Source organism: Prionailurus bengalensis, chromosome B2, assembly GCF_016509475.1.
Source record: "Prionailurus bengalensis isolate Pbe53 chromosome B2, Fcat_Pben_1.1_paternal_pri, whole genome shotgun sequence".
Classification (NCBI taxonomy): domain Eukaryota; kingdom Metazoa; phylum Chordata; class Mammalia; order Carnivora; family Felidae; genus Prionailurus; species Prionailurus bengalensis.
The window spans coordinates 52,732,534-52,754,061 of NC_057349.1; the positions used below are offsets into that span (position 1 = coordinate 52,732,534).

A 21,528-nucleotide genomic window follows, 5' to 3' on the forward strand; every position below is an offset into this window, starting at 1 on the left:
AAACTGGGAAAACACTGGAACCGCAGGCTCATACATGTTTCCAGTTGAAGGAAATTCCACAAACCAACAACCTTTATTTCAAAAGCAATATAACCTCTGTGGTTTCATACAAATTCTTGGATCCTAACTAGAAAGGGTATCCAAAAATGTTTTTAAAAGCGAAGGTTGTAAAATGATTACTACTATTTTATCAGGTACCAGAACACAGAGAATTAGGGATATGTAATAGAAACCCCCAGGGTTCCAGGTGAAGTCAGTGATGAGATTTAGCACAGCTGAGGGAGGAAAATAGCAAGGAGGACTGAGAAATTGCAGGAGCATAAGAACTATGTTTATGACATTGCAAAGGTCAAGTAAATAAAGTAAATTCAGGTTCACGAGAGGGATTATTTCTAAAATGCCTTCCCCAGAATTTTTTTTTTCTCCTTTCAGCAAATGAAATGTCCTTCTTTTGTTTAAAAAAAAAAAGCACTTTTATTACTTCTTATACATTGTTTGGTATAACCTCCTTATCCATGGGGCAGCATAAAGCCTTCCAAAGACTTCTGTCTGTTCTTACTCAAAATAGAGAGGAAAACATATTTTCCCCCTTCAGCAACCTTCCCACCAAGTGAAGTCAGAGAACTTTTCCTCTTGGGAACATTATGGAATGTTGAAGAATTCGGGTAGTAAGTGTGAGGCATATTATTATATAACCTGGCTTTGTAAAATAGTATATTATTTGATACTATATCCACTGAACACCAAAAACCATCGTAAGAAATTATCTATGCAAAGGACTCATTTTTAGTAATGCACTATCATGTGGTGGAGTTATGTTTCTCAGTATTGGTAGCTTGCTCAAAATCTCTCTGTTATCTAAGATAATATATAGGTCAGGATCACAAAAATTACACTGCAAAGCACTGGGAACAAGGTGCCTCACAATTACAGCCTATAATAATACTTCTACATATTTCCAGTGATGTGTTCTATTGCTAAAATTTTGTTACAAGAAGATAAAAAATGGGTAAGTTGCGTAAATGAACTCCTAAGTTTCAAAAATTGCAGGAAGATAGGAAAATATCTTTAGGTGCATCATTGAAATCATGTCGACGCTGCTGTAATTATGTGAAACTTGGGGGTCCTAAACAAGAGGAAGGATTAATATTAAGGAAAAGATAAGAGGGTCACGACCAACCAGGAATGAGGGTGGAGGCCATGGCTGCTAGAACTCTGAGTTCCAGGACCAGATGGGTTCCATGTCTAGAGGAAGCTCATGACAAAGGAATGCATGATTCCTGGCCTTCATCCTTTGAAACAATCTTCAGTTTATTTTCCCCAGGAGTAGGAGGCCGTTTAGGAGGGCAGGGAGCTCATCTCCACCTCCACCTCCCATACCTAAGCCAGCAAAGAAAAATATAATCTACACCTGGCCCCGGGAAGCTTGACAAGAACAGTGTTCTGGCAGTCAGGCACATACTGACACCATCTCAGCATGAAGTTTTGTTTTGTTTTGTTTTTTTAAGTATCACTATCTTGGTCCTGAGAGAGGTCTGCTCCCAGGAAGATCAGTAATCAGCTTCTCACTAAATAAGGAAGACAATCCCATTTTTAGGATGCTATTTTGGTCCATAATTTAAACTTCTCCGTCTAACCTTCTGCTGGCAATAGCTTAGACTGGTATGAACATATCTCCCTCTGTACTGTTTGTCCATCCTCCTGACTCAGGTACGTGAGAGGGAATGCGTAAGGGTAGAAAATGCCTATAAACTGGATGTCTAATAACTGAAAGTGCCTTAAAACTTGCCATATTAAAACTTGCCGATTGGGCGCCTGGGTGGCTCAGCTCATTAACCAGCCAACTTTGGCTCAGGTCATGATCTCACGGTTCGTGAGTTTGAGACCCGCGTTGGGCTCTCTGCTGACAGCTCTGAGCCTGGAGCCTGCTTCGGATTCTGTGTGTCCTTCTCTCTCTGCTCCTACCCTGCTTGCCTTCTCTCTCTCTCTCTCTCTCTCTCTCTCTCTCTCTCTCTCTCTCTCTCTCTCTCAAAAATAAACAATAAAATTAAAAAAAAAAAACTCGCCACAACTTTTGTTTACAAAGAACTAAATTTAATTCACTGCAAACTTATTCTTTTCTGATCCTCATTATATTTGGGCACTGTTCTAAGCATTTCATTCATATTAACATATTATACTTTGTAACAACCAATGAGGTATGTTCTCTGATTATCTCTACTTTGAAGGTAAAAAAAAAAAAAACTGAGGAGGCAGAGAGAATAAAGACCAAAGAATATGAATTCAAGTAGTTGAGGCCACCAAGCTATGTTCTTATGCAGCTTCTGCTTGTAGATTATTACCGTGTCCTAATTTATTAAGTATTTATGCTTTACTAGAGATCTGAAATCTCATATTCACAAGTCCAAAATCCAAAAAGCTCTGAAAACTGAATGTTTAACTTCAAGTTAGTTTGGCAGGAGAACTGGAAATTAGCTGATTTGAGGCAATTTAAAGTCACTATTTATCCCACTTTCTATAAATATTTACTGCTTTGCTACAGAAATGTTCATGTGTTTGACTAGGTTGCACTGTTCCAGACTCTGCTTGAGGACATACATATTTTATGATGTATAAACCAACCAGCCATTCAAAAACGTATTTTTCTATTCTTAAAGTCAATATTTAAAATTTAAATAACAATCATCATGCAATTTTTCATTAACAACCATTTTTTTATTTGAAATTTAGACCAAAGAAATTATAGTCCTAAAAATAAGGCCTGAGACACAGGTTAGCATCCAATCTAAAGCACACACCTGCATAATGCAGGTAAGTATTGAATTCATATTATGTAAAGTCATCTACTGTTTTGGAATCCCCTGTGAGATGTTAGTATAATAAAGTGGAAAGCTAGAATTTCAGCTGTTATTATAAAATTTCAGTTTTCTAATCCAGGCTATTTAACCTAACTCCTTAAGGAGGCAAATTTTCAAAGAGTTTAATAAAATTTTATATTAAATATACCACACAAAATAAAGTTGCAGTGCAGATTTGTCCAATGACTCAAATTCTTATATCCTATTGCTTTGAATTATAATTGCACTAGTAAATTCCATGGGACATCTTGGAGTGAATAATGGAATAAAACTTATATTTATATAGCTTTGCACTCCTAATGATGCTCACAAATATTCACAAGGTAAGCTCAGTTACCTCAAAGAGCAATCCTAGGGAGGTGTGAAATATTAATATCCCTAATTTAAGAATAAGAAATTGGGTGATGACAGCTAGGCGGTAACAGATGTCTGTCTTCTAAAGCTCATTATAAATCTTTGTTCAATGTCCATACCACCTACATAATGACATCCTACAGTTCTGTACTTAGAGACTAGTTCATAGCTAGTATATTTACACAATGTTTTTCAGCAATCAAGGATTTGATCAACAATAGTTAATTAGCATCTAACACAAAGAATGCTTGATCCAAAGAAATCTTTCAATAAATACTAAATGAAAGACTATATGAATGGATCAAAATCTGGCTCTGTTCACTAAGTATCATCCTGCTGCATTACCCGATGACAAAAGACATGATAATTTCTTTAACTCTCATTTGTTTGGCACATATTTGTCTAATCCTTACAACCTTACTTATGTTTGTAAGTTTCTATAACTTGCCCAAGAGCCCACAATATATAATTGGGAGAGAATAAATTTCATTCCACAGCCAAGATTTCAATTCCTCATCCCTCAACAACACAACACTGTATTTATTTGTTATTTTCTGGATGTGGTTTTGTTTGTTTTATCTCATTATTACTCAGCAAAGTTGATCTTTCAATGCTTTCATTCTTCTCTGTGATGCTCCTACTTAAGAGGATGCCATACTTTCTGGAATCTGCTCATTCTTCTAGAACTCAGTGCCTCCAATATTTATCTGGGTAAATACTGTATTATATTCACTTATTTAATATTGATTCCATTTCTTATCTGAGGAGTTTTTACGACTAAACAAGTGATTGTATTCAGAGCTTGAATTAATATTATATAACATCTATATTAATATGCAAGCTCATTCTTTTACTACAACCTTATTTTAAAATAATTGTAACTCACCAGCTGGATCCCTCCATTCTCCAACTTTTTCTCCACCAGACCTACCAGCAGAATAACTTTCTCAAACAGGTTGAAAAAGAACATACAGCCACGTTTTATACCCCTTAAGTGTAAGCTTTTTGTAAGAGATATCCTTGCCTTGTTCATATCTGATGATTTGAGTAAAAATTAAGCATTATTTCACCATATATTACAATGTGCTACAACCCACTGCAGTTATAAATGTCTTGGAAAGCTTAAAAGATAAGCAAGTAAACAAGAAAAAAATCAGAAAAATATATACATCTTTTGTTTTTTATGCATATTGTGTTAAATATTTGGTCCTTTCAATCTGCATTTTAATTTGTATATTATATCAACTAAATACCATGAGTTTCCTTAATCACCTTTATTATCATTTCTAATAAAATCTGTATTACCAGATTAAAAGACATAAGACTCCATAAAATCATAATTACATTCCTCTTTGGTAGTAGAAAAGACTCTCTTAATTACTAGACAAACAGAAAACAAATGGAAAAACAAAAAGGAAGGCAAGAGGGTTAGCTCATCGAAAGAAGACCCAGATTTGTCAAAGGGGATAGAATGACACATGTTAAAACATACTGAGGTCAGGAGGTTGACCGTTTTCTCTAGTGAAGACCATTCTTTTTTCTCTTACCATAGATACCATTTCTCTCATGTGAAGTGAAAAAGAGAGTTTGGGAATAAACTTAAGTAGATTTAAAACACACCTCCTGTATCAATCAATTCACCTATGGGAATTGCATTTAAAAAGAGAACACAATGACCTGCCCAGACTGCTATGTTCATATCTGCTTATATATCTAACAAGGTTCATAGGCTGTATTTTCAGCCATATGTACATTACACTAATGCCACACTCTCTTTACGATACATGCTTGTTTTGAAGATTGTTAGGTGTAAGACGATGAATATCACCATAAAAGTGAAATAAGGCCATCAATATTGGGCTGTTTATTTTTTTTATTTTTTATTTTTATTTAAGATGATGGTTGCCAACAGTTCTGTCTACAAAAATTAAAGAGTTGCTGTACTGAATATATATATGTTATAACATAATATATATAATATTATTATATTATATGTTATATAATTATACATTATATATTATATATTATATAATATGTTATGTACTATACATATATGTTATATATGTAATGCATATATATGTTATAACATATATAACATATAACATATATATATGCAAACTCAGAGAAAATAAACCATCAATAAGTCAGCAAAATTTAGAACGTTTATCACACAAAATACAATCATAATGATGGTGAATAATCGCTTTCAGGAAGCAGGTTTTTGAATATTGCAAACATTTCCATCTATGCGAACTACCAAGAGCAACTGAAAGCTCACCAACCCTGAGAGAACCAAAGAATTAATTTATTATTACCATTTGGTTTTAAAAAGTGGCAACATCAAAGCACACAAAAGGTAGAATATGAATCCAAAGAGTCACATTCTATAATTAATGGGCTGACAGTAAAAAGAAACAGACTGCCTTATATAAGCACCAAACTACATTCTCAATGCTCTAAATTGCTAACGTTTTGCAAAGATTAAGCTTCTTGTGTTTAAAGACAGCCACTGAAACCTTTTATTGCTAAGATACAACTGAACAGAAGTTAATGACTGATTGCAGTCTTTCTTTTTTCCAAACAGACACCTCTCTGAATGTCTTTATCACTAATAGAAATTGTATAGAAATGTCCCGATTAAAGATTTTTATGTCTACAACATCTGGAGAATATAATTAATTAACAGAGGATTGAAGTTTTATCTATCCTGTGATGTATCTGCAGTCTTAAGGAGATGCATTCATGGGCAACCAGCCTTAATCTCCCACACAAGGGCTATAACTTGGAAGACACAAATAGAATCAGTAGCTGCAAGGCAAAGATAGCATTCTCCCAGGAGCCTAGCCAGCTGTTGAAAGAGTACAGATCATTGTTTGCTGCTGAGTGCAAAAAATCATTAAGAGATTACTCATAGAATTATTACTTATCTGTGCTGCATTTTAAAGTTAAAGGGGAAAAAAAAAACAAAGATAACATGTGACTACCAAGATATATCACTTCACAAGATATCCTTCACTGACTAGTCCATCGAGAAACATAAACTTGTCCTATAAAGGCCTATTCATTGATCAGTGAGTGCACATGTACATGTTCCTTTAAATGGATAACCATTCCGGAGAGTATGGTAAACTCCAGATTCCAGAAACCCTAAGAGCCTCTTGACACCCCAGTCATGTTTGACCTGAAGGAGAGAAAACGGTCCCCCTGAATGTGCTGTTTCAAAGAACAGTTTCAATGGACTTTCAAGTGTTCTGTAGTTAAAATACTCTTACTTGTACTCATAAATGCTTCATAAATACAGTTTTCTAAAGAAGGAAAAGAAAGGTGAGATGGTTAAATATTTTACATATCTTAATGAAATGCCTAAACAAATTGATTCCTGAATCAATTTCAAATACATGTGATTTTGAAACTTACAAAATTTAATTCATGACCCAATAGGTAAATATTATTTTGCTTTACAAAATAGAAACGACTTAGGAACACAAAGAATTCAATCTTGTATGAAGACAGCTTTAGGACACAATGAAGGTGGCACCATGCTCTACTTGGCTCCAGATTGGATGAGCCCAGCATTCAGCCCTCGGTGGTTATTAGAATGCTATAATGATAACCCTTTACATATCAAGCATTGGCATGAAAATGGATATATTTAATAAAAATAAATAAACACTAACAATTAAGTAATTTCTGATTTCATAAAAGCAATATATATCAAATTTTTGGTCCATCTCCTTTATTGGATGCAGTCCATCTCCTGGCTGTCAGATGGCTGCTTTTCTTTCTCATCTTCCACACATACTCATTTTGATTATCCTAAAACTAGCTACCGTGCTACTTCTCCATTTATTCAATCCCAAAATATTTACTGAATAACTATTCTAGGTCAAGCCCTAAAAGCTACAGAGATATAAGAAGAAAAGAGATATGTGCCCATGATAAGGAAGACAGACACGGAAAAGTGCAATTGTGATACAATTGTGTTGAGGCTTCCAGGGATAAGTGTAATAGAAGGCAGAATAATGAAGGAAGGAACAACACATTGTATAGGAGGCTTCAGGAGGAGCTCATTTTGAGCTTGGTCTTAAAGAAGTTTTTCCAGATAAAGGATTCATATAGATGGAAAGAGATTTGGGAGCTTATAGCCAAAGAATGAACAATAAATAGTTCGTTGTCATTGCACAATATGGAATCTGAGCACAAGCAGTGCAATACGAGGAGTGGTAAGAATTTACTGGGAACAGATCAGTTTTTCACTATTCCCATTCTCATCGATGCATTCTGTATTCTAATAACCAAAGACAGGAAATTATTTTTTTGTAACCAATATCACAGGCAAGTGTATAGTCGACACTTTTGAAAGAAAGTTGGATGAATTAATGATTCCTCAATAATCCCCTTCCTCTCCTAACTTGATAGTTTTCCTCACTTTTTCCTCTAACTAAAATGCATTCCCTACTTTCAGAGCTCCAAATCCTACGTCTGCTTAAAATCTCCATTTCCAGTGCCACAAATACTACTTTGAAATGTTCTGTCCAAGTTAATTTTTCCTGCTGGAGACATTTTCAGTACCTGTGCACTTTTTCTGTACCTCCCTTTTGATAATGGCCATGACAGAATGCCATACTTAAGAGTGCTGGATTTGAAGTAAAAAAACAAACAAACTTGAATTCCATTTAATTTACCTAACTTACTAAAGAGTGTGGTATTAGGAAAGTTATTCAACATCGCAATGCCTTTATTTATCCATCTTTAAAATGGAGGTCGATAATAAAAGGCAGTGTGTTGTAAAGGTTAAATGATATTTGAGAGAGTCTTCGTGTAGGTGTCTGCAACACAGCAAGTTCTCAGAAAGCGGTAGCTATCATATTAGTAACTTTCCACTTGCATTGTAATTATTACATCATCATGTAAGTACCCCAGGGGTGAGATACTTTAGAGAAATATCCATATTTTCTTTTTGTTTTGTTTGTTATCTTCATATTCCTGCACAAACCCCCAAACATGACTTTTTTCTATAGCAAATGGTCAATAAAAGTTTAATGATAGAAAATTGTTACCTGTCCTAAAACACAACCATTTTGATCATCAGAATGTCAGTATGTTTCCCTGGAATATAGGTATATTCATAAATGGAATAAATATTATTGGCTTTTTAATTTGTTCAGTAGTGTTAAAAAAAACTTCAGGCTAGAGCTAGATTTTTATAAGGGTGGATGGATAGAAAATAATTGTGTTTACTTGATACCTTGTTTAGATATTTCACATCTATGAGGTAGAGAACACAGCTGCACATAATTTGATGTTCACATATTGCCCATTAGTCTAATCAAATTTGCTGGTTCTGACGCATCTCCTCTTTAAGGGAGTCTGACAGTCACTTAGTTCTTTTTATCCCTGAGGATCAACAATGCATCCTAAACACAGAAAATATTTTGTTATGGTTTTTATTATAAGCTTTTTATACCAGAAATTATTAATGGGAACTTAAAACAAATGTTCATCTTTTGTGAGTTAGATATTAATATTAAATTTCAAAAATTAGTTGATAGTTAAAACAGAAGATAATACCTGATTAATTCACTTACTGTAATGAAAAATGATTATTTAATAACAAGTGAATATATTTAGTATATTAATATTATACTATATTATATTATATATATATTATATATATACTATACTATATTATACTATATATTATAATATAATAAATTGTGTTTACCTGTAAGAAGTCAACATAAAAGCCCAGCTGTCTGATAACCACCTTTTGGTAAATATTTAGTTCACATGTTTTCTTTACTAGAAAAATCTGTGGGTTTTATAGATTGCCTGGCAGCTAGAGGTCAACCATTCTAATCTCACCAGATTTCACTGAATGACCTTGCAAATTCTTCTGTTCCATCAGTAAAATAAAACAGTCCATTTTTAATCACCTGAAGGTGATAGAGGTTACAGTAAGTGCATATACAGCAAAGAACCTTCCTTTACATCTTGAATACAATGAAATGATAGTTTATCTAGAGTGAATACTTGTGGTTATCTGACAAAAACAGGTCAAAGGTTTTGTGAGTTTTCTTCTGAAATTGTTCGGTGCCTTCTCTAATGACTGATAATTGAAAACAGAGATGGGAACTATACAATGTGGTGGGTGACAGATAAGCAGTAGATTAATGCCAATACTTGGTTAGGAGACACTAAAAGGTCAGGAGTCACAGGAATTAGCTATTGTGCTACTGTGACAAGACAGACATCAAAAGTCTATTACCCCTTCAACAGCCCTTCCCCAAGCCTGAAATCTATTCTCACTTCCTTTGATTGTAATTAAGAGATAATTTTTATGTCATTATATATACAATGTCAAACTGAAGCCACTCGCCCTAAGTGTACCAATAGAGTTTCAATATGTTTATTTACATAATGGATATCTTTTTCATAGCATACTTTTAATGTATTCAGTGCTTATTTTGGAGAATTTTAGAAACATTTTATCCAGCAAAAAATAATTATATTTAATGGGAAGAAAGAAAAGCCTGAATAAATTTGTTTGGAATTTCTCTGTGGAGGAAAAATGAAGGTTAAAACAGAGTTCACATAGCGTGAAAGATATGAGAATTTTTTGTAGCTGAACATATAAATGTCTTTCTCAAATTAAGTACTTTAAATTCTAAATTGGTATGATACCTTTAATAGGGTTCACTCAAGTTCAATCTGTGGTTTGGTATGTCATTTTGAAACAAAAGCAAACTATAAATTGTTTCCGCCAATAGGGTTTCATCAGTGAAATTTGGTGCATTCAAAGAGGTCACGGAGAAATGTGGTTGTATTTAATGACATATAAAGTTATTAGAGAGTTTTAAACCAGGTAATAAAAATTACCTGGTTTTATACATTTTTAAGAAGGATAGAATGATATATAAAAATATATCACATATATGCTCTATAATTAATATAATGGTACCTGATCTATTAGGCGAGGACCACAAGTGGCCATCGGTGCCCACGTTTATTTCCTACGAAGTGTTTATTTTCTGTATGTCTCCCTGACTAGATTTTAAGCTTGACAACAGCAACACTTTAGCTTGGCTCATTTTTGTATACTCACCTCCTAACTCAATCTCTGGTACACAGTGGGTATTCAACATACATGTGGAATGAACGAATACAGGAATATGCATCAGGTTCTGGTTCCTGTTAATCCAACTTAGCCAAAAGCAAAACCCCTCAGCCACTTATTCTTAAGTGAACCCTGCCCATATTACAAAATAGTATTATTCCTAATGATATATTCCTTTTTTCCTTTCTTCTCTGAAAGGAATTCAAATAAATAATGATAACTTAGAATCTTAATGTCATATATTTATTTTCAGTTTCCACTAGCTACTTTAAAACTTAAAAATACATGCTAGACTAGTAGAATCTCTATGATCCTTAAATAGTATATTACTCTTGGAGAAGGAGAGGAAGATCATAGAAAAATTAAATAGCATTGCTCTTATTTTATGGTTGTTAATAAAATTGTATTTAAAATAATTAGAAGAATGAATCATGTGTCATAGAAGGTAATATTTATGCAGTTTTTGATATAACGGTGAGTTATATGAATCTATACATTGCATTAAAAGATGTTTTCTATAATTGGAGACCTACTTCAGAACACGTGTTAGATCTAATAAAAGATGTAACAGGTGCCAAAATCAATAAAGAAATCATACGATCTTCCCACATTTATTGAATGAGACCACACTGTAATTAGAGTCAAGGGATCCTTAGCGGTCTCAGATCACAGAGTATTCATATGAAGAATCTCATATTTTGGCTGATCTGGTTTCACACTCCTGGGCTTTTCCTTTGTATTGGGATTTCAGGTCAACCACAAAACTCAGAGCAAAATTCATCACTGAGCAGTATGTGGTTTTGAGTTCAAACCATACAAATCCTGCAAGTTTCTTAAGATGCACACCTGGAACAAACAATAAGTCTTCTGAGATCCAAGTCAGACTATCTCATTTTAGATTCAAATTTAACAACTTCCTGAGTCTCCAATCCAATTGTATGTTAATTATCAGATGGCCTATTTTCTAATATTTTTGTTGCTAAAACATTGACATGTTCTTCATATTACTTAATAATCCATCCAACTAACCCATATGCACTGTTACATAAAGGACCAAATTCAGCAACAGGAAAAGCTAAGGGCCAACCTTATTTAAACCACATATTAAATGTGGTTCAGTGCGTTAAGAGTCCTGACTCTTTATTTAGGCTCAGGGCGTGATCTCACAATCCTGAGATCAAGCCCTGCGTCAGGCTCTGCTCGGAGCATGGAGCCTGCTTAAGATTGCCTCTCTCCCTTTCCCTTTGCCTCTCTCTCTCTCTCTCTCTCTCTCTCTCTCTCTCTCTCAAAAAAGAAAAAAAAACACATATTACTAAAAATGTGTGAGGGTTAAAATAAGGATCCTTGAGTATTAGAAGTTTAAGGAGATGGATTCTTAGATGGTTCTCCACATCCCACATCTGTGCTGTTCAGGGATTGCTCTTCCCCACTGAGCCACAGTTTGGAAGTTCTCTGGAGAGGGGAAATGGTGGCATCAACAGACACAATGAGAGTGGGATAGGATACTAGAAACACAGGAACTAGACAAACTTATGCATAATGACAGCTGAGTTCCCAGGCCTCTTCTGCCGTTTGATTCCCAGAATGTTTGACAGCCAGGCTTGTGCCCTTCAGAAAAGAGAATGAAAGAGTCCTCTCATTGAAATCTGACCATTCCAGAAGTAGGACTAAGTCTCCATAAAATGGCAAAGCAAGAGTATCTTGAATAGAAAATTATACTAACAATTTCTACCCATATGCATAAAGCTTCTAATCAGCTTTTTTTAAGAGTTTATTTTTTAGGGGCACCTGGGCGGCTCAGTCAATTAAGCATCTGGCTTTGGCTCCACTTTGTGAGTTCGAGCCCCACATCAGGCTCTGCTGACAGCTCAGAGCCTATAGCCTGCTTTGGATTCTGTGTCTCCCTCTCTCCACCCCCCTCTGCTCATGCTCTGCCTCTCTCTGTCTCTCACAAATAAATAAATGTTTAAAAATATTTTAACGGTTTGTTTTTTTAATTAAAAAAATTTAGAGAGAAAAGAGAGTGCAAGCAGAGGAGAGGGGCAAAAGGAGAGAGGGAGAGAGAGAGAGAGAGAGAGAGAGAGAGAGAGAGAGAGAATCTTAAGGAGGCTCCACACAGTGTGGAGGGTGATGTGGGGCTCAATCCCATGACCCTGGGATCATAACCTGAGCCAAAATCAAGAGTCTGATGCTCACAACCAGTTGAACCCCCTAGGTGCTCCCCTAATCAACTTTTTAATCTTTCACTCTTACCTAAGAGCAGAGAAACAAAAAGATCACTAGATATCTGAGAAAATTCTCTACCTGCAAATATAGAGACAAAGTAGCTTTTTAAAACAGGAACTTGAAGGAACTTAACAATAAAGCAAACCACTAAAATCCTACCATAATATCATTTAAGAGCTAAGAGAAGGTATTACATTCATGAAACAAGAAGAATATGCTATATAAAACAACAACAACAACAACAACAACACATTCATTGCTAAACATCTCTTGGAAATAAAGCTAAAATCCATCTGAGTTTGAAATATTAAGTTGAAAAATTCTTCATAAAGGAGAGAAATTAATCAAAGTCAAAGGAGCGGAAAACAGAAGAGAAGGACTGAACAAAAAAAAAAAAAAAAAAAAAAAGGAAAGAACACAAAGGATTAATCCAGAATTGGTCCTAATAATCATGATTCCATAAGGAGAGATGTGGGTGGGGGAAGAAAATCATCAAAGAAATATTTCACTTCACTGATCGAAAGTGTAACAGTGTCAAGGTTGAAAATATATGCTTTGTTGGGGCGCCTGGGTGGCGCAGTCGGTTAAGCGTCCAACTTCAGCCAGGTCACGATCTCGCGGTCCGTGAGTTCGAGCCCCGCGTCATGCTCTGGGCTGATGGCTCAGAGCCTGGAGCCTGTTTCCGATTCTGTGTCTCCCTCTCTCTCTGCCCCTCCCCCGTTCATGCTCTGTCTCTCTCTGTCCCAAAAATAAATAAAACGTGGAAAAAAATTAAAAAAAAAAAAGAAAATATATGCTTTGTGGACAAAGATTATCCAAGCTTCCAGAGACAAAATACGAATCACATACACAGCGATCAGGAATCAAAATGGACACAGACTGCTCAAAAACAACACTGCAACCTAGAAGACCAAGGGACAAATACTTTCAAAATCATGATGAAAAATTATTTCTACCCTAGAACTCCATACTCAACTAAATTACACATCAACTATGAAGGTAAAACAAGGATACTTTGAGACATGGAATATATAAAAAATTAGATTCCCAAAAGCATTTTTTAGGAATTTCTGACACAAGTTGCTCCACCAAAACGAGGAAAGAAGCCAGAAAGAAAATGAAAGCATGGGCTACAGGGAAAGGAAGTTTAACACAAAGGAAACAAAGATAATTCCCAGAATTATTTTGGAGGGAGGTCTCAGGATAACAGCTGTACTCCAGGCACAAGGCAAACAGTCCATCTTGGGTGTGACTGAACAGAAAGACATGTGATGGCTAGCATCACAAAGATGGCGTTCCCCATTCATACCACTCTTTGAACTTGACAAAGTCTAGGTGAGCTCAAACCAGACTTGTATCTCTCAGTAGCTTTCCTGACATATATTTATAGAGTTCCTGCTCTCTCCTCAAAGTCCCACTGCCTGGGTCCTCTGAGAATAGTCACTTTCTCCCACAGAATTTTTTTTTTTTAATTTATTCCTCAGCGCTGTATGTTGACCATGGTAAGACTAGAAACTAATAATAAAGGAAAAGCTTGCACCTTCTCACTGTGTTTCAGTTGACCTAACCTTGCCACACTCCATCTCCCCAAATTCCCAGGGCAATACCTCCCCAGAAAGAGGCCTTTAAAAACTGTCAAGCGGGGGCAACTGGGTAGGTCAGTTCATTAAGCACCCAGCTCTTGATATAGGTTTAGGTCATAATCTTGTGGTTTGTGGAATAGAGCCCCACTTCAAACTCTGTTCTGAAAGGGCAGAGCCTGCTTGGGCTTCTCTCTCTCCCTATCTTTCTGCCCCTCTCCCACTCCCTCCCTCTGTTTCTCTGTCTCTCAAAATAAATAAATAAACTTAAAAAAAAACTGTCAAGTAAATTAAACCACAGTTATATCCAGAACCTATGTTTAGCTCATCTGGAAACATTCACCTAAACACTTAAATATCCAGCTTTGCACTTCCTATTACTTTTAATAGTAATTGGCTTTATATTTACTTATATGTGAAATATATCTGATAACATGTAAAATATGCAATTGAGAGAACAACATATCCAGGTACATGTATATCATAATCCATGGAGCACAGTTTCAAATCAATATCTGCCCCCTTCGATGCCTGTTAGGAAATATTCCAATAAGCCACTAAATTTCTTTTTTTTTTTACCTTTTATCTATTCTATGCCTCAGTGTTTACACTAATTCCAAAAATCTACTGTTTCTCACTTTTCCTGTGGACGTCTTTCCTTTACAAATAAACCACAGAGTGATTTGATATATTTAACACTAGGGAGCATTTTCAGTAATCCCATCGGCACTGATTACAGTACGGGATGTTTAGAGTCTGCAAAATGCAAGTGTTATTCCTACAATCACACCCAAGCACACCACAAACTGCTCTTGCATAGAAACGAAAAATACATTTAAAGTTCTGTTTTATTTTCTCACCCCTTGATGTGTGATCACAGGGGCAAACAAGGCATAACCCTGAAAGTTTACAAACATCCCTGAGCAGTCTCCTCTACATTGCTCTTAACACAGAGTGACAATAAAAGCTATCTCATAGCTATGTTTCATGTATGTCCACTTATAACTAGCTTTCTTTTTCTCTTTTGAAAGAAACATACTAAAGCTGAAAATGGTGATGAGAATACTGATTAAACAGGAGAGAGCTGACAGTAATAATGGAACCGGTGAAAGGAATTCATTTGAAAAAGAAGACACTGAATGCACCTGAGAGTTAGGGATTAAAAAATCATTAATACCCATTTGCTAATAAATTCAAGCAAGGGATGTCACAGAACACATAGACAGAACAGCAACTTTAAGCAAAGTCTGTGGCATTCACTGTATTAATGATGGTGTAGAAATTAGAAGCTATAGTGTCACCTTTCTTCTTTTTTTATTAAATATTTTTAACATTTATTCATTTTTTGAGAGACAGAGCATGAGTGGGGGAGAGGCAGAGAGAGAGGGAGACACAGAATCTGAAGCAGACTCCAGGCTCAGAGCTGTCAGCAAGGAGCCCAACACGGGGCTCAAACCCACGGACCACGAGATCCTGACCTGAGCCGAAGTCAAATGCTTAACCGACTAAGTCACCGAGGTGCACCATGTCACTTTTCTTCTTACTCAACAGAGGATATTCTATATTCAGTCATAAAATCCTAATGAGTTTATGAAGCTTCAACAGATATTTGTTTGTTTTTTAAAGTTTATTGATTTATTTTGAGAGAGACCAAGGCAGTGCCAGCAGGGTAGGGACAGACAGAGGGAGAGAGAGAAAATCCCAAGCAGGCTCCACTCTGTCAGTGCAGAGCCTGGTGCGGGGCTCCAACTCACAAACCACGAGCTCATGACCTGAGCCGAAACCAAGAGTCGGACACTTAACCAACTGAGCCACCCAGGTGCCCCAGCCTTGATAGACATTTAATAGTTTTATAATGTTTGGAGAATCAATAATAATAATGACTATATATATATATATATATATATGTATATAATAACTACCTTTTCTGAGACATTATGCTAAGTGCACATAGTCTTATTTAACACAATACATATTTTGTGAAAGAAGAGAAATTCAGCCAGCATTTACTGAATGTTTATTACCCAGCCACCACTTGAGGTAGAGAAGACCAGGGAACAGAAGGGAGACTAGGGCACTATGGAACAAAAAGTTATCTTCCTGCAGACAACTGGTTAATTGCTCCCTGAGGTGGTTTAATTCTAGAAAAAATAAAGATCATGGAAAGTAACATGAAATTACCGTTAATTAAATTAGAGCATTTTTTTCTATCTATGATTAATGTCTTGCTTGTTGAAATAAGAAATTGTCTGTTCTCTTAAAGCCACTTTAGATTAGATTTCAAAAACAGGCACTTCGTTTCCTCTCTCCTTGAATCCTGCCCTTTATTCACTCCTAGTTATATTGTGAGAAAATTAAATAAAAGTAAATATTATTAAGGGTACCTACATTAGCTTGATAAGTAAAATGACATACTCAGATGTTTAACAGTATTCACCTCTTGTCTCTGACATAGAGGACTGTCTTTATTTTTTTAAGATTCTAAATTTTCTCAAAGGAAAATTTGCACTCAACTGGCCCATGTACATTTTTTTCAGATCTATACTCCATTCATAGGAATTATGGCTATAAAAATTCAATCAACTCTCATTTTGTTGAACCTTTGCATGCGGCTGATACTATACTATATGTTATGGGGAATACAACTCTCCAAAAAAAGTGCCATTCATAGTTTATATGCCCCCATTGATATATTTTAAAAAATAAATAAAAGAACACATTGAAGTTGACAGCACAGATGCGATTTCAGAAACAGACTCTATCTGTACTCAGAATATAACAAACAAAGGGTACAAAACTCTAGATGCAGTTAGTTTGAAAAACCTTTTGCGACTAGAAGTCCTATTTAGTATTTTGACACAACTCCATTTCCAGGGAAACATTTACATTATACTTGATATACCACCTAAAAAATAACTGAATGAGAACAAAGACCCTGTCCCCAAATCCACACCCCTCCTCCAAATTCCCAGTAGTGAAAAGAGAAGACAATTCAAGATTTCTTCAAAACCTTACAAAATCAATTATCATGGATGGGACGAAACTCCCTAACCAAGCAGGGATCATCTTTTGTATTTAAAATGCACATGTATAGGAAAATATTGACTTGGTTAAGCAATGCTGTTTTACCCTTTGCACAACATTCTATATTGCAAATAAATTCAACTTGCAAATCAAATTCCCTTCATATTCAGTAGCACCTATTTGGCACAAGGTAGTCAGCTTGAAATTGTGAAGAGGGGAACAGAATATACATTATAGAAATGATTTTTGTGCTTAAGACTAAACTACATTGTTCAGGGCTCAGGATTATATAGTTCTGTTTTTCCATCTCTCTGTCTGAGGCTTGGATTCTGTCCAACTTCCAGTAACCCATTTTTCCTTTCTAGAATGCCAACTATAGCCTTCATTGTGTTCAAGAGGAAAGGCAACAGATAGAGCAGATTTGCAACACTTGAAAAACACTTCAGTGGCAAGGGACTAAGAAAGGAATTTTCTGTCAGAAACTATTTGGGGGAAAGTGTTACAAACAGTTTTCAATTTAAATTTAAAACCAAAGTGAGAGATGAATTTAAAGTTAAAGAGCACTTGTTTAGAACAAAAGAATAGTCATGTAATCTATACCATTGTTGGTATGTTTTCAATATGTGTTTCGATGTAACACAATTAAATACTTAATTTGTTCTTTCTTTCTTAAATATTGAGGAGAATCATAAGACCATTTCATTATCTATTAAGTTGTAGGACACATGGCTCAAATTCAAAACAAAAAACAATACGTGTGTGAACTTGATCAGGATTCTAAAAACACTCATAAAAATAGCAGAGGGGGAGCACCTGGGTGGTTCAGTCGGTTGGGAAATCAACTTTGGCTGAGGTCATGACTTCATGGTTCTGGAGTTTGAGCCCCCATTGGGCTCTGTACTGACAGCTCAGAGCCTGGAGCCTGCTTTGGATTCTGTGTCTCCCTTTCTCTCTGCCCCTCCCCTGCTCGTGCTCTGTCTCTCCCAAAAATAAATAAACGTTAAAAAATATTTTAGGGGCGCCTGGGTGGCTCAGTCCGTTGAGCGTCCCACTTAGGCTCAGGTCATGATCTCCCGGTTTGTGAATTGGCATTCCCCGCGTTGGGTTGGGCTCTGTGCTGACAGCTCAGAACCCGGAGCCTGCTTCTTATTCTGTGTCTCCTTCACTCTCTGCCCCTCCCCCACTTGTGCTCTGTCTCTCTCTGTCTCTCAAAAATAAATAAATGTAAAATAAATAAATAAATAAATACTTTAAAAAATACCAGAGGAAAAGCAATTACTAAATAAGTAAAGTTGGTGTTTATTGAGCTTTTAAAGTTTTCCATACGATGAATTAAGGGCTATAAATGAATTTTTAAATTCAATACTATATAAAGTCCATTACTAAAATTCAAAATCATCTTGAAAGTGATTGCTACTGAATTTTTGCAACACAATTATTAGCGTTAACGAGTAAACGTTAACGAAATCCTGGTGCATGTACACATATAGAATTATTTTGCAAAGAATCGAGAGCCTATTTCAAAAACAAAAGCAAAAACCTTCCCCCATCACTCTAAAGGGACTTAGATCAACACAAGAGTTTCATTGTCCAGTGTAAAATCCAACTTGCTAACTCTTGGTGAACCTAGTTATGTGATGAATCAGTAGTAAGAAGGAGATTTTTTGGCTACTGACTTTGCAGATCTGTTCCCAGTTGCTGAGCTCTAGGTTGTAGGGACCTTAAATCCCCTCCACACACATACATCTGAGTAGGTATCACCGGGAGACTTCCCAGATGGTCTAGTTTGTCCTCTCATCCCCAGATTGGTGCACAACAAACACAGTTCAGAGGGTGCTTACAATTCTGGACTCACCTGGCTGTACATTTTATAAGTACAGTATATAAGGCTGTGTGAAACATCAGTGTTAGGAAGTTCATAGATCTATCTTTAATACCTACTCACACAACAGTTTAAAAACATTTCTTATATTGAACTTGGGGGATATAAAAATTCAAATCAGAAGAACTATTGTGGAAGACTAAAACTAATTAATTATGAACAAAGTTCTTCACATTTCTAAGGTGTAATTCTGTCCAATGTGCTTTTTTAGGCATTGAAAGTATGGGATGAACTCCTGAAAATTATATGTGTTAAAAGAATCCTTTGCTAACTTACAAAATATAACTAATTTAAATAGATGATGTATGGATAGATAGATATTTAATTTGAGCAAAATCATTCTAGTCTTTTTAAGTTGTCTCATTAAATGTTACTTTAAAAACTTCTGTGGATGTTCTCCAGATCTGGACCGTCTCCAAGTTATTTGTCTTAAAAAAATATATTTTCTGTCCTATTATTTTCCTGGTGGAACATCTACAAAAATCACATATTTTCTGTTACACCTCTGTCAAACTTTATGAGTTATGAGTGCACACATATTTCTCATCCCTTTTCCTTCTAATTGCATTTTGGAATTTCACACAACTCAAAATAAGCTTTAACAAATAGGTATATAGAAACCACAGAGAGGGCAACTATTAGAGTCCTATTATACTGAACTATTTTGAAAAACAAAATGCACCAGTAGATGAAGGGTTAGGAAATTGTTCTCTAAAAGTAGATCTTATTAATATCATGGTATTTATGGGAATGAAACTTGACTAAGTTTCCCAATGTAATCTGTTCACTAGAGATACTTTAACAATTATTACTCCGTTTGATTTTTAACCTTATTTTCTAAGACTGTTTTAAATATTTTCTAAAATAATATGGAAAATATTAAACTGTTGAGAGAACTATATCTGTTTTCATACTTGATCACTGATACACATTCAATTTTCTGTCTACTCTAACTCCTAGATGACTTTTAGGACACACTGAGTATCACACACTGTGTAAGGGGTTCCTTCATTTTTTTTAAATTTCTTGTGGCAGTTTTCTAAGTATCTTTATAACACTTCATATTCATCTGAAATGTTGGCAGGGGCCAAGAAAAGGAGACAAAACTAAGAATGATATTGAGTAAAGTGTGCTAGTATTTCAGCAAAGTCAAAATCCAGTAAAATGACAACCTACTAGAGGCTAGTATAGGCCATCCACACCCCAAAAATGCTACCCCCCTTCCTTCTCCTCCCTCCCTCTCTTCCATTCTCTCTCTCCCACTCACTCTCTTTCACTCTCTCTCTCATACACACACACACAAATACCCACACAATGCATAAAGTATGCTCTGGCATACTTTGCCTATAATAAAGGATTTTGTAATTAGAAGGTTGTTTTCACATTGATGTAAAAAAAACGTAGAGTTAATTGCCTAAAATCATATATTTAAGGTTTTTTTTAATGGAAGTTTTTCTTAAATGAGATAAAGTTGATATACAGTGAGATGCACAGCTTAGGTCCACAGTTGTGCTATCTGATGAATTTGGATACGTGAATACACTCATATAGCCAACATTCCAATCAAGGTAGAAGTTACTCACTTCAGACAGTTCCCCCATGTCCCTTTCCAGTCAATCTCAACCATCATAGATAACTATTTTTATTTTTATCATAAAATCTTAGTTTTGAATTTCTTTTTCTTGAATTTCTGGCTTCTTTTAATTAACAAATTGTTTTGGAGATCCATTTGTGCCTTGTACCTATTCATGTTTGGTATCTGTTCATTCTCTAAGTATGCTAACTATTATTTAATTTTGTGAATATATCATAACATGCCTAAAATAGATAAATCTATTTATTGACATATATTGGGCCATTTCAAATTCAATGATATTACGAATAAAATTCATATATATATATATATATATATATATATATATTCTAGTAAAAGTCTTTTTGTGTACTTAGATTTTTTTTAATGTCTCTTGAATAAATACCTAGAAGCACAGTTGCTGGGCCTTACGTGCATTTTTAATTTTCTGAAAAACTGCCAGAAAGTATTCCAAACTGGTGGTACCATTTTTCACTCCCATTAGCAATTCATGAGCATTCTAGTTGCTCTAAATCTTTACCCAACATTCGGTGCAATCTTTTAAAATTTTGCTGCTTTTAGGCAATGATTTTTATGACTTACATTTCCTTCATAGCAAATGATATTAAATACTCTTGCATATTTTTTGCCACTTATATACATTTTAACCAATGTTTCTTATATATTTATAAACATGTTCATGTTTTTTGCCATTCATTCTTTGTGAAGTGCCTTTTCAGTTTTCTTGTCAGTATAGTATTGTATTATTTAGTTTATTGTTAATTGTTTGTATGAATATAATATTCATTTTAGATGCAAGCCCTTGGCTGGATGTGTATATTGATAACGTTTTCTCTGGGGGTATGACTTTACTTTTCATCTTATTAATGGCGAATCATGAATAGAAGTTTTTC

The 21,528-nt window shown here is 35.2% G+C and overlaps 1 protein-coding gene across 1 annotated transcript in view; it reads right to left on the reverse strand.

Annotated features, from left to right (window-relative positions):
- Positions 1 to 21,528, reverse strand: part of BMP5 (bone morphogenetic protein 5) — a 123,418-nt gene that overhangs the window by 58,496 nt on the left and 43,394 nt on the right. The gene's annotated exons all lie outside the window — the stretch shown is intronic.